The sequence below is a fragment of the Podarcis cretensis genome (assembly GCF_951804945.1).
Source record: "Podarcis cretensis genome assembly, chromosome: 1".
Classification (NCBI taxonomy): Eukaryota; Metazoa; Chordata; class Lepidosauria; order Squamata; family Lacertidae; genus Podarcis; species Podarcis cretensis.
This window is the reverse complement of record NC_137170.1, coordinates 71,345,597-71,358,465: the sequence shown is the minus strand read 5'-3', so window position 1 is coordinate 71,358,465 and position 12,869 is coordinate 71,345,597. Positions and strand designations below refer to the sequence as shown.

At 42.5% G+C, this 12,869-nt stretch overlaps 1 long non-coding RNA gene across 6 annotated transcripts in view; it reads left to right on the top strand.

Annotated features, from left to right (window-relative positions):
* The first annotated feature begins 35 nt into the window (after nucleotides 1-35).
* Nucleotides 36-12,869, top strand: part of LOC307210855 — a 58,892-nt gene continuing 46,058 nt past the window's right edge. The window contains exons 1-4 of one of the 6 annotated variants that reach the window (XR_013836174.1): nucleotides 36-526; nucleotides 1,187-1,272; nucleotides 3,747-3,857; nucleotides 7,749-7,892. This is a non-coding gene — a long non-coding RNA (uncharacterized lncRNA). Of the gene's footprint in view, nucleotides 770-1,186; nucleotides 1,273-3,746; nucleotides 3,858-7,748; nucleotides 7,893-12,869 lie in introns of all 6 variants that reach the window. The other 5 variants (XR_013836173.1, XR_013836175.1, XR_013836176.1 and 2 more) reach the window with 5 other exon arrangements.

Genomic DNA, 12,869 nt, shown 5'->3' with positions numbered 1-12,869 from the left:
GTGGCCCTCTTCGTCTCTCACTCCATCTCCGCCGCCTGTTTTTTGCTAGTAGAAACGGAGGCGGCTCCCCTCAGCCCCCGCGACAAGGCCTCCGTGGGCTTTCCTGAAGGAGCAGCGCTTCTCCTCTAGGAAACTGGACGTTAAAATTGAGACTCCAGTCCTTAAATATGCTTACTTGAAAGTTAGCTCGATCGAAACCAAGAGGATTTGCCTTGGCGGGGGGAAGTGTTTTAAGATGAGAGCGTTCATGTGAAATGCTTTTTATTATTTCTCTTTCCGAAATCTTACTTTTGGGGCGTAGTTTCCTCCCGTCGCGCTCCCCCAAATCCATTTTGCCACTTCTGTACCTCACTCCTTTCATTTTCCTGATGCTGCTGCCACGAGTCAGAATCGAGGTCCCAGAGGTGGAGACCTGAATTAATATTGCTGCATTGTCGTTTTCTGCTCTGGATTTTGTTTCTTCAACAGCTGTTGCTGGGTGCACGTTGGAGAGCTAAAGCATTTCTTAACATGAAATGCGTTCATGGTAAAAGCTTATAAAGAGGCATGTCACATAATACTCCAACTTGATTGTGGCTGCGATTTTGTGAACGCTTACAGTAGGGGACTTTCCAAAGCAGCTCAAGCTATACTAGACTGTTGCAGCCCTTTTTAAGTTACTCATTTTGAGGGAAATCCTCATTGCATATGGCTGAACAACCTTTATTTGGTTGTTCCAGTGCTACAAAGTTCCTGCCATTTAGCTCTGTAGAAGAAGGCATTTCAGCAGGTATGCCACATAACAATGTTTCATTTTCTACACAACTATTAAAGGTAGAGTTTTCTTCTGCATCTATCTGTCCATCCTAGTACACCCTCAGGGGGCAGGCTTTGGTCATTCAAATGGTACCCTGTGTGAGCCCAAAATTTGGCACCCGGACCCCATGCCTTCCTTTCTGCTCAATTCGCTACACCATAGTTGTGATACATTGCCTAGTGCAGAGGAACTGGTTGTGCTGCCTCTGAGACCCTAATGCATAGATATGGCACAAAACCCTGCTCCCACTATCTTACAGTGTGTTCATATTACTGCCTTAAAGTGCAGCAAAGTTAATTTTTTTCTGTGTGTTTTCCCCACCCCAACCAGCTGTTCACACCAGCAGAGCTTCATAGTGTCAGATTAATTTCTGTTTGTGTTCTTGCTCAGGGGAGTGTATTTACCTCATGTGTTCTTGATGCATACAGTACTTGTAGCATTGGCTTCCAGCACAATCCTAAACATGTCTACTCAGAGTAAGTGTCATTGAGCATAAGGCTGTATACCACAACTTGGTACAGCAACATCTTTATCTCTCTTTGAATTTCTAGCATAATAATGTAATCTGTGTCATTTAATAGCTAGTTTTCAGCACTGGAACAATGAAGATATTTGCCTTGCTTTATCTGGATGTCTCAGACCACTCTTGAGCTTAAAGTGCCTTTAAATCTTTGTGCTTGTCATATAATCATTAAGCAGTATGTGATAAGTATATTATAGCCTGTAGATTTCTCTGAGTATGATTCATTACCTGCTAATAAATATGTGCCCAGATTAAAGGAGACAGAGGGAAGGTTGCACACCCCCTGATTTTTAATCAATCTCATTATAGCCATTTCCTGCAACTGCAAATTAGTACTTTGATGCCAGTTTCACCAACCCACTCTCCCGATCTGTTCAACCACCTGCCCGCTTTTGGTCTTTACTGGGAAGAACATTGCCTTTGTCTAAATATTCATGCCAAGGAACTGAAAAAGAACAAGTATTTTTTTTTCTTATGTATTTGCCATCTCAAAAGCAAGTGACATCTCTGCAGAAAATATAATTAAAAACAACCCTGCTTTCATGTGGATATTCTTAGTTGTGGTTAAATCCAGTGGAAACAGTGTTTTATTTTAGTAGGGAGGCAAGCTTTATTTATAACGAGTGTGAAAACAAATTAACCACACATGAAAAACTGCTACAGAAAATACATCTTTTTTGCATGTAGTTTCACATCATTTGACTGAATTTATTAATTTGCTGACCCTCAGTTCAGTTAGAGAGCAGCTAGGCAGTTTGCTACAATTCTTGCCACAAACTTTTTACCTCAGAGTCATGAATGGTTGTGATGGTCTGATAATGGCTCACCTCACTGGAGACCATGATTCACCAAGAAGAGTGGGAAACCACAAAGTTTGTGAGGCATTTCCATGCTGATTCCATTTTGGTCAGGTGTTGTGTCCCTCATTGTGATGGGGGATTGTCTTAGTAAGACAGGCGCCAGAACCCACTCCATTTCCACTCCCTTTCCAAACAAATGTATTGCAGCTGTGTTGTCCATGTGGATTGCCTGAACAAATGGGACAACTCTTTATATCTTGTAAATATGTATCTTCCTTAAGACCGACCCCCACCCTAGCATAGCGGTCATTATATAGGCTTGTACTAGCTCTGTCCAGTATTGTGCAGAGATACCATACATTTTTAAAGTGCTATAACCTATTTTACTTCCACATGTTTGTGAGTGGTTTCGACATTAATTAAACTTGGGAAATTGAGGTCTGTCACCTTTGTAGGGCAGGCTTACTGTATCAAAAGTCTAAGACTCCCATTTAGAATAGTAGTCTCAATCTGAGTATATGAGTTGTATAGAAATTAGTTTACAATAAGGAACATTTCAGTTGCTGTGTAGCTAATTTCTTGACTTGTTAGTAAGCAAAAGTCTCATTTTTAATGGTGTCCAGAAGTTAGCATTGCAGTGTATAGTTTCAAATTATTTTGTTGCTGTTATCAACTTGTGTACATGATTCATGCACATAGTCTAATATTAGAGTTCCCTTGCCTTTGGCAAAACAAACAAACCATGCTGAATTTCCAAGTGGAAGTGAAGCTATGTTTTCAGCAGACTAGAACAGCAATTTCATTCTTCACTGCACAATATATTGTTTCTATCCACTGCTGCTTGCTGCTTCTTCATAAGTTATGTCACATTGACCCTAAAGGTCGGAAGCCAAAGCTTTTCTCCTTGATATTTTGGAATCCTTTGCAAAAGTGCATTCTTAAGTGATCCAAATGTTAGCTGCCCTTTGACCACAGAAGCCTCCTGCTCAACCATTTATTCATCAATGTACGACCCTGGTTATAGTTAATCACAGCCTTGGTTTGCTGCCCTTAAATTGGGATATTATAACCTACCTGCCAGTCTGCAGTACTAAACCAATCTGGAAGTGAGTCCAACTGAAGTCAGTGGGACTTACTTCAGAGTTAACATGCTTAGAATTGGGAATGGTTAAGGACGCGGGTGGCGCTGTGGTCTAAACCACAGAGCCTAGGGCTTGCCGATCAGAAGGTCGGCGGTTTGAATCCCCGCGACGGGGTGAGCTCCCGTTGCTTGCTCCCTGCTCCTGCCAACATAGCAGTTTGAAAGCACGTCAAAGTGTAAATAGATAAATAGGTACAGCTCCGGCGGGAAGGTAAACAGCATTTCCGTGCACTGCTCTGGTTCGCCAGAAGCGGCTTTGTCATGCTGTCCACATGACGCGGAAGCTGTCTGCAGACAAACACCGGCTCCCTCGGCCGGTAAAGCAAGATGAGCGCCACAACCCTAGAGTCATCCACGACTGGACTTAATGGTCAGGGGTTCCTTTACCTTTTAAGGACAGAAAACAGTTTGCACTCTTGAGCAGCTATAGACATTAATAATGGAATCTTATTTATGCTTCTCTTCTTTTTAACTGCTTTTTCTCAGGCTGAAGAGGAAAATGAGCACCACTTGTCATATTGTCAAATTTGGTTCTGCTATAGTTTGCTTTTGGGAAGTTGACCTGAAGAGGTCGCTAGATATACATCCAAGAAACAGGTAAAGAAACCAAAATCAAAGTATTTTTAGCATGTGTTAATTGTCTTATTAATGCTGGGGTGTTCAAGTAATCAAGAACTGTCTTCAGCATGCAATTATTCCTGACTCTACTTTTCTGCATTTTGTTTTCCTTTGACCTCACATTATACCATTTCTGTGTCCCCCCCCCAAAAAAAACACTCACTCATATGAACATGCAACTAGGATAACAACATCAGTATAACATTTCATGTGTTTGAGTAAATGGGTTGTAGTTTACAACAACTTGAGCCATAATAGACATGTTAGTCTTTAAGGTTGCTATTTTTGCTGGAAAAGGTATTCCTCTGGAAATTGTCAAAGTCAAACTGATTGTACACTTTTGCACCCAGTATTGCATTAGGTCTTCGGGAGATTATTTTTTAAAAAAACAACAACAATGCAACATCAACAACTGTAATAGACTGTACAGTGGTGCCTCGCAAGACGAAATTAATTCGTTCCGCAAGTTTTTTCTTCTTGTGAGTTTTTCGTCTTGCGAAGCACGGTTTCCCATAGGAATGCATTGAAAATCAATCAATGCGTTCCTATGGAGACCGTCCGGGAACAGAGGGGAAGGCGCGCGCCTTCCCCTCTCTCCCTGGACCCCTTTTGAACCAAGGGGCGGCAACGGGGAGAAGCGATCTTCTCCCCGTTGCCGCCCCTTGCTTCAAAAGAGGGGACAGAGGGGAAGGCGCGCGCCTTCCCCTCTGTCCCCGGAGATTGCGGGGCTGGCAACGGGGAGAAGCGATCTTCTCCCCGCCGCCCCTTGCTTCAAAAGAGGTCCAGGGACAGCGGGGGAGACGCGCTGCGCTTCCCCGCTATCCCCGGAGCTTGCAGGGCAAGCTTCGTTTTGCGAAGCAAGCCCATAGGGAGATGCGTCTTGCGAAGCGGCTAAGAAAACAAAAAACTCCTTCGTCTAGCGAGTTTTTCGTCTTCTGAGGCGTTCGTCTTGCGGGGCACCACTGTAATCAACTGGATGCTTTTTGAAGTATAACCAGCATCAGAGGCATATGAGCACCAAGGCCCTATTTAACCTCCATGTTCCTGATGGAGCACCAAAAACTGACTGTCCCCACCCCAAACAGCTTTCACTGTATTGATTTTATGTCATCAGGCTCACAAGGTTTTCCAGAGTATGATGACAGCATAGCATATGCCCTACTTGCTCTGTTTCCATGACAACTGTTAGAAAAACAGCTCCCGTCCCCACTACCAGTGTCTTTATTACATCTCACAGCTGTACTCCGAGTGAGACTTTCATCTCCTGAAGGTGTTTCTTCTTCCAATTAATCACCAATGTTTTGTTGAAATGAAACACAATTGAAATGTCTATGGCTTTAAGTAACACAGTTACAAAAAGCAGCACGGTGTATATATCTAGAAGGCACACAGTATGACTAGGTCAGGACTAGGAGTACAAACACATTTAAGGGGAATGTAGATTGCTTCCTAAATCTGTGTTTTGAATGTTTCATTTATATGACAAAAAGGAGTCTGGAAGCAGATAATAAAGTACTAGCATTACATTGGCATGACCAAACTGAATAGAGGGGAGGCTGCCTGGGAACATCCAGATTCTGATTTTGTACAAGTTGAAGCCACTGCATGGCAGGAGGAGGGGGCAGTGTGTTCGACTATGCTCCCTGGCTCCTCACGATGTTGCACGTGTGATGTCACCCCCCCCAAAATATCATTTTCAGAAGATGGTGCCTCTGTGTCACCCCATTAACTAGTTTGCTGCCCTCAAGTGTACTGGGGAACACTGTCCCATTGCCAGGGTTGAAATAAGATTTAACCGCCAGTTTAGGCAGCTTCTATACATGGAATGTGTATGTTGTGTGTGTGTGTGCTATAATAGTGTCCTTTGCCTCAGGCAAGAAAAAGTCTTGAGCCAACCCTATGAATGACTGCTTAAAAGTTCTTGAATTGGCAGTGGCCAATTCATTAACTACAAATCCTGAAGTTTTGGATCCCCCCCAAAACCGGTGCCAAAGTTTTGAAGTAGTTTTGTACCCCCCCCCCCAACTGAGTAATTGATACATGAGTGGGCCAGTTCGTAGTTAACACTCAGAAATCCAACGTTGTCTGATTCACTTCAAACTGATGCCCAAGTTTTGTAGTTGTTTTGTAGGGTTTTGTAATGAGAACTGTGCATTACACCTCCCAAACTGAGTAATTGATAGTCAAACTGTGGCTCATAGGTATCACCCAGAAATCCAACATGGTGGGATGTACAAAACATCCAAAGTTTTGAAGTCCTTTTGTAGGGTTTTGTTAATGAAGCTATAGCCAAACACTGCAGCCTCATCTTTTGTTAGGGAAATTTACAGGCAAATGGCTCAAGATGGTTAGGAAATAGGTAGGTCTTCCTTGAGTGTTTTGAATAGGAAAATCCATTAGAGTTTAGGAGTAGTGGCACATCTCATCCCCCACCTACAGTGGATTATATAAACAAGATCTGGTGAGTTTTAACAGAACAACAGAAAAGGGTTTTGGGATAGTGAGACAGAAACTGCAGCTTGAGAATGAAAGTGAGTTTTGAGCTCTGGAAGTTTAAAAGCATCTCAGAATGCTAGACTGCCTCTGGAGATCTGATGCAGGGCAGTGTAACTGCTGTTTTCAGGAGTTCTATGCTGTGTATCTCATCCAGTGCTCAGCTTGTAAGTAAAATCAAATATTACAAAACACCATAGGTCTCCAGTGGTATTTACTTTCTTTTTCTTTGGTGATCACTCATAGCCAAGTAAGATTGTCTTCCATGAATATGGCCTTAACGGTGTGTCCGTAAGTGATATTTACCTACTTTAAAAGGAGATGAAGCCTGGAATTCTGCCCCTGGAATGTCATACTGCTTAGGGAAACTATTTCATAAGAATTCAGAAATGTGTGAATGCTTATAGGTAAAGGTAAAGGTACCCCTGCCCGTACGGGCCAGTCTTGACAGACTCTGGGGTTGTGCGCCCATCTCACTTAAGAGGCCAGGGGCCAGCGCTGTCCGGAGACACTTCCGGGTCACGTGGCCAGCGTGACATCGCTGCTCTGGCGAGCCAGAGTCGCACACGGAAACGCCGTTTACCTTCCCGCTGGTAAGCGGTCCCTATTTATCTACTTGCACCCGGAGGTGCTTTCGAACTGCTAGGTTGGCAGGCGCTGGGACCGAGCAGCGGGAGCGCACCCCGCCGCAGGGATTCGAACCGCCGACCTTTCGATCGGCAAGCCCTAGGCGCTGAGGCTTTAACCCACAGCGCCACCTGCGTCCCGTGAATGCTTATAGCTGGCCTCAATTATTGTTGCCTTGATGACCAAGTCATTCTACTCATTTTCCCCCCCTCATTTGTATTATTTATTTATTTTTGCAGTTTTATTTCTTTTCTTTTCTGTTGACACGTGGTTCTCTAATTATAGCTGTCAGTTTAGACCTCATCCTTTTTTTCCATGTGGCTCAACAAAACAAGGTCCTCTCTCATGGCTGACTTAGATTGTAACCCACTGCACGCAGATCTGAGCATATGCACCACTGAGGACAGTGGGCTTGCTTCCAAGTAAAGATACCGTACATAGGATTGTGCTGCGTGAATATTGACCTGTACTGTATCAGCTCATACCATGGGCTGCAAGATCTTCATGAAGCCTCATTTTAAAATGCCACAGGGCTCCTCAAGTTTGTAATTAACTCTAATTGGAACTCACAGAATGGGACAATTGCAAACAACTTATGACCTTATCTTGCAGAGAGAAGCCGGCAGGCTACAACAGAGTTCCCAAGCTTCCTTTGCAACAGTTCTTTAGCTCAGTGTGCACAAAACTGCTATGAAAAAATAATGAAGTTGATATTGCAAATGCCAGATTAATTAGCTGATATGTCTATAGGTCATTTTATGTTGAAAAATGGATAATTATCTCTATTCCAAGGAGTAAACTAAAACTTCTGTGAGCAAGAAAGGAGCCCCAGCTGATGAAGCATCTAAGCCCCAGTGACAGAGCATTAAATTAACAAGCAAGTCATTCAAGAAGGTAAGTGTGTTCATTCATTCATTCTATTTATGTATTTATGTATTTATTTATTTCATCTGCTAAAATAGGGTACAGCAGAGGCATTGTGAGCTAGGAACTAAATTCCAGTGCAGGGCAGACTTGAGAGGCTGCAGTAAACAGCAACCAGAAATTTATATAATAATGGGCAAAACATAAGGGTAGGTCTCAGTCCAAGTCAGACATTTAAGCATTAATTAAAAATTAGTTCAACTTAATAAACAGCATTCAGTTCACTTTGAAAAAAAGTTCAAAACTAGAGTATGAATTACGACTTAAAACTAGAGGGTAAATTTACACTTGCAAAAAACTTCATTTCAAGCTCGTGTAAGCTTTGGTTAAACTTATCAACCAAAGAGTAAGGATAGGTCTCACCCCAAGTTAAAAACTCTGATTTTGGTTCTGTTTCAAAATCAGTTAAAATCTAGAATATTTTTTAAACTCCCAATTTACATTTCATCTACCCAAAGCCTCCCTTTAATCCCTGTTTAATCCAGCCATTGTCCATTCCCCAGACAAACATTCCCATTGCTAGGGAGCTAAACTGACCTACGTTTTCCATTCAGAGTTCTGCTCAGTGGAACTGAGTACAAACTCAGCCCAGTAGCTGAGCCACACTTCCTTGTGTTTTTCAAAGGACCACCACCTGATCTAATTGAAGTAGCAGCTGAGGAAAGCTAGACAGGGCTATAAATTAAGGTAACTTACCAAGGGAGCAAGGGACGTGGGTGGCACTGTGAGTTAAACCACTGAGCCTCTTGAGCTTGCTGATCAGAAGGTTGGTGGTTCGAATCCCCACGACAGGGTGAGCTCCCATTGCTCGCTCCCTGCTTCTGCCAACTTAGCAGTTCGAAAGCACAAAGTGCAAGTAGATAAATAGGTACCGCTCTGGCGGGAAGGTAAATGGCATTTCCGTGCACTGCTCTGGTTCATCAGAAGCAACTTAGTCATGCTGGCCACATGACCTGGAAGCTGTATGCCGGCTCCCTCGGCCAGTAAAGCAAGATGAGCGTTGCAACCCCAGAGTTGTCTGTGACTGGACCTAACGTCAGGGGTCCCTTTACCCTTACCAAGGGAGCCTATTGTATAAGTAAAAGGTAAGCCCATACTCACTAGTTCTCAAAGATTGTAGAGCACCACACTGGTGTGACAGGAGAGGATGGCAAGTGTGGCCAGAAGATTCAAGGACAATCAATATTATAATTTGGGAATGATTAATGTTCTTATCTAGCTACATTGTTTTCTAATTTCTGGATGTCTCATGATCATATTATTAAAAAAAACAGTGGTGTTAGTTTATTGTATAGGAAAGGATACAGTCTTGTATTGTATGCTAGAGAAAAGATTCGTTCCTTCCCTCATTTATAATAAAAGTTCTTTTGACAAATGTGCTTGTGTAGGCTTCCAAACTTCCTTCCCAGAAAGCAAACTTGGAGCATGACCTTCCAACTGTCACAGAACCAGCTAGAGGGCAGCAAAGCTGGACTTAATCTTAAGTGATGTCCAGGACTAGGAACAAGATGAATTTATTGTTGAACCAACTGGGGACGGTGACTACATTGCTATTAAATGCAACAGTTCTTGTTGCTGCTCCTTAAAAAGCAGCTGGAAAAGGTTCAGAAAGGGGAAATCCAAATTTTAATGGGGATGCTGGAGTAGATGGGCACTGTGTCTGATCCAGCAGGGCTCTAATGTAACCCTGCCTTCCTTTCGTCCACATAAAAATTGCATTTCTACTGACAATGTTGGTTGGAGTTGAGCAGAGAGGCTTCTGAAGGAGCTATTATCATGTGCTCCTGTAGTGGAGGGACAGGGTCTCTCACAAAGATTTTCTAATAGAGCAGTTATCTGACAGTGTTTCCTGTAATTGGGTTTCAAAATAGAGGCACCACTTTCCCAGCACGCCAGCCTGAAATAACCTGCAAAGCCCTGTGAAAAGAATGCTTCCTCTTATGACAAAGAAGCCTGGTTCTTTTTTCAAATGGACACATGGACTTGGTAGAAACATTGGTTGCTAGGTGACACAGACACTGCTCATGGACCCCAGTCCATGTTGTGTTAAACATGTTGTGTTAAACCAGAAATCTCTGGGGGGGAGCCCTCTTTCCCCAAAAGATCTCCATTTTGAGTCTTGTTAATAGAGTGGCTTCTGTCTTATCCAGATGATTTATTAGTGTTATGGACTTTCACGCCACCCACAATGAGAGACAGGAGCATAATCTTAAGTTAAATATAGCAAACTTACCCTTTACTCCAAGTCAAGAACAGTTGCACTGAAGTTAGTGAAAGGTGCTCATTATTCCCAAGGCTGGTCCTGTAAACTCAATAAAGGCACTGCCTGAGGCAGTACCTAGGACTGGAAGCTCTTCAGTAAAGCTGCCTGTCAAGCCTTTATGCAGATAAGTAGCCAGGGGTGATATATTGTGAGATCAGGAATTTTGAAACTGTTATCATGATCTGGACGTAAAACCATTTTTGCACAATGTACCAGTACGTCACCCAGGCCTACTGATGGAGACCTTTGGATGATTCAGAACTCTGATCTTTCAAGGTTCTAAATTGTGCAGGGAACAAGATGGTGATGGGACAGAGCTCTCTACATTCACGTGTTGGCTTTATGAGTAGAATGACTGAAGGGAGCTTTTGTTGATTTTATGGTTGCTGGATATCATGTTTGGATGGTACTAACTGATAACAGGGGACTTGTTAGAACATGCACTAAGCAGGTTGGGGGGAGGGCAGAGAAGTATATGTGTGTGAGAGGAATCATGTAAGATTAGACATGACTTGTTTTAGTTTTAACATGTACACAAGCAGCAGTTCTTGCTAATATATCGTGGGTGGAGGACCCAATCTACATACAGTATACTGGGTGTAAAAATCCTGCTGCTCCTTCAGGGTTCAGAGTGAGTCCTATGAATGAGAGCAAGGGTTGCCTTCCCTCCTCTAAAAGTCAGTCTAAATGTTCGTATGAATTAATGTACTGTAAGCCCACAACTTAAGCACATTTAACTTGTGCGCATACAACTATATATGCATGGCAAATTTAAAACAATAATAATTAAGGGCTAGAAAAGGGGTGGGTTTCTGGGGGAAATGACTTTGGCAATCCCACCTGCCATTGAACCCATTGGGTTTTGTCTATATGCAGTGTTGGCTTCAGGCGTGATCCCCAGAACATAACCCTTGCATAAGTTGCAGGCTTACTGTATGCAGATTTGTACCCTGTGCCCTGAGTCCTTTAAATGCCTAGCAATAACCTTAGACAGATCTGTATTCCCTCCCCCCCCCCCCAAGAATTAAATAAACTTAAACCTGGTTGGCTAACTTGAGACATAAGAACCAGGTGTATGTGATATGGCTACAGCTGTCTCATTCTTGGAACTTGAGTTGTCAGAATATCTAAAAGGTGGTGTTTGTTGACTGGAAAAGTATTGACCAACTTCTTTCTGAAGTAAATGTAAGACTACTATAGTATCTACTTGGTTGTGAGGCATTGTGCCGTGACTTTGTCATATTCAGTATCGACTGGCCTGGAATTAAGCCACTAAAATTCAGTTTTGCTTGAATTGTTCTCTCAGTAAAGCAAGTCCAGCAAAGACTTTCATTTGTAGCAATTAAGCCTAGATCCTGTAAAGGCACAAATATAACTGACTGTATCATGTGAGAGAATCAATGTGAAAGCATTGTCAATGTGCTGAATACCCATTAAAAAAAGCCCGACCCTAAATGTAGAATATCTCCTCAGTATGGAAAAAGTGGATTGTGAAATGGCAGTAGACTTGCATGCTGATGAAAGGCCAATGCACCACTCATTACGCAGAAGAAGAAAGACAGAAGAACACAGGCAATGTACATTCTGCTTTCATCATGATGCCTTTTAAAATAAGGCAGCCAATTAGATGTTGACAAAAACATGAAATAAGGTGCCCTTGCTATGTTCAAATATCTGAGATCCATTAGTATACCAATGCCATAAATAAAAGCCAGGACAACGTGCTCCCCTGAGAGCGTAATTAGGTAGGAAAGAAGTCTGCAAAAGTTCCCCTCATTTGTCTCCCGGAACTCAGCATCAAAATGTTTCATATAGAAAGATAACTATGTTCTGATATATAATGACCAGGAGATGAATTGCTAGTTATTAACAGCAGCAGCAGCATATGTGGTTGTAGCCTATCATTACTGGGATGAAGTGTGGGATAAAATCGCTTTTAAGTATATAAAAGAAATAAATAACATTAGAATACTAACATTCAATATAAATGCCCAGTAATAGCATTTGCTTTCCCCTTGCATCATGCACCTCGAATAACCTGATTGAGTCTCTGGGTATTTTGCTCTGCTCTATGTTTGTGGTCTGGTTTTCATGATTGAGAGTTGGTGGTCCCACAGCATGAGGCCAGAAACTTGTTTATAAGAAATATGTATTATTTATTGCCTGCATAGGCTTGATGGAATAGAAAAGTTTTCAGTGGCCATTTGAAAGCTGAAATAGAAGATGCCTTCTGAATCTCAGTGGGAAGAGTATTTCACAATCCTGGACTGATGACCCTAAAAGCTTGGTTCCTTGTTAAATGAGCCTTGCCAACTCAGGAAACGGCCAATAATGCTCCAGCAGATTATTTCAGTGGTTGAGCTGGAATATAAGGTTTCAGGCAGCCCTTGCAGTACCCTAGACTGAAGTTGTCTGGACCTTTGAAAATTAATACAAGGACCAGGAACCTGACTTGGTAGTAGATGAGCAGCCAGTTCAAATGCTTTAACAATGGGGTCACATGTTGTCGGCCAGATGTAACCAGAGGGGATCCAAATACCTTTATTAGTGCTGTTGGGGCACTAATAATTTCTGTTACTTGCTTTTTCCCCTCCAGTGACTTTTTGGACCCCCCTCCACACACATACATTTCCCATTCACTTTTCTCTACTATACATTCTGCTATACTGGGTGCAATCTGTTCT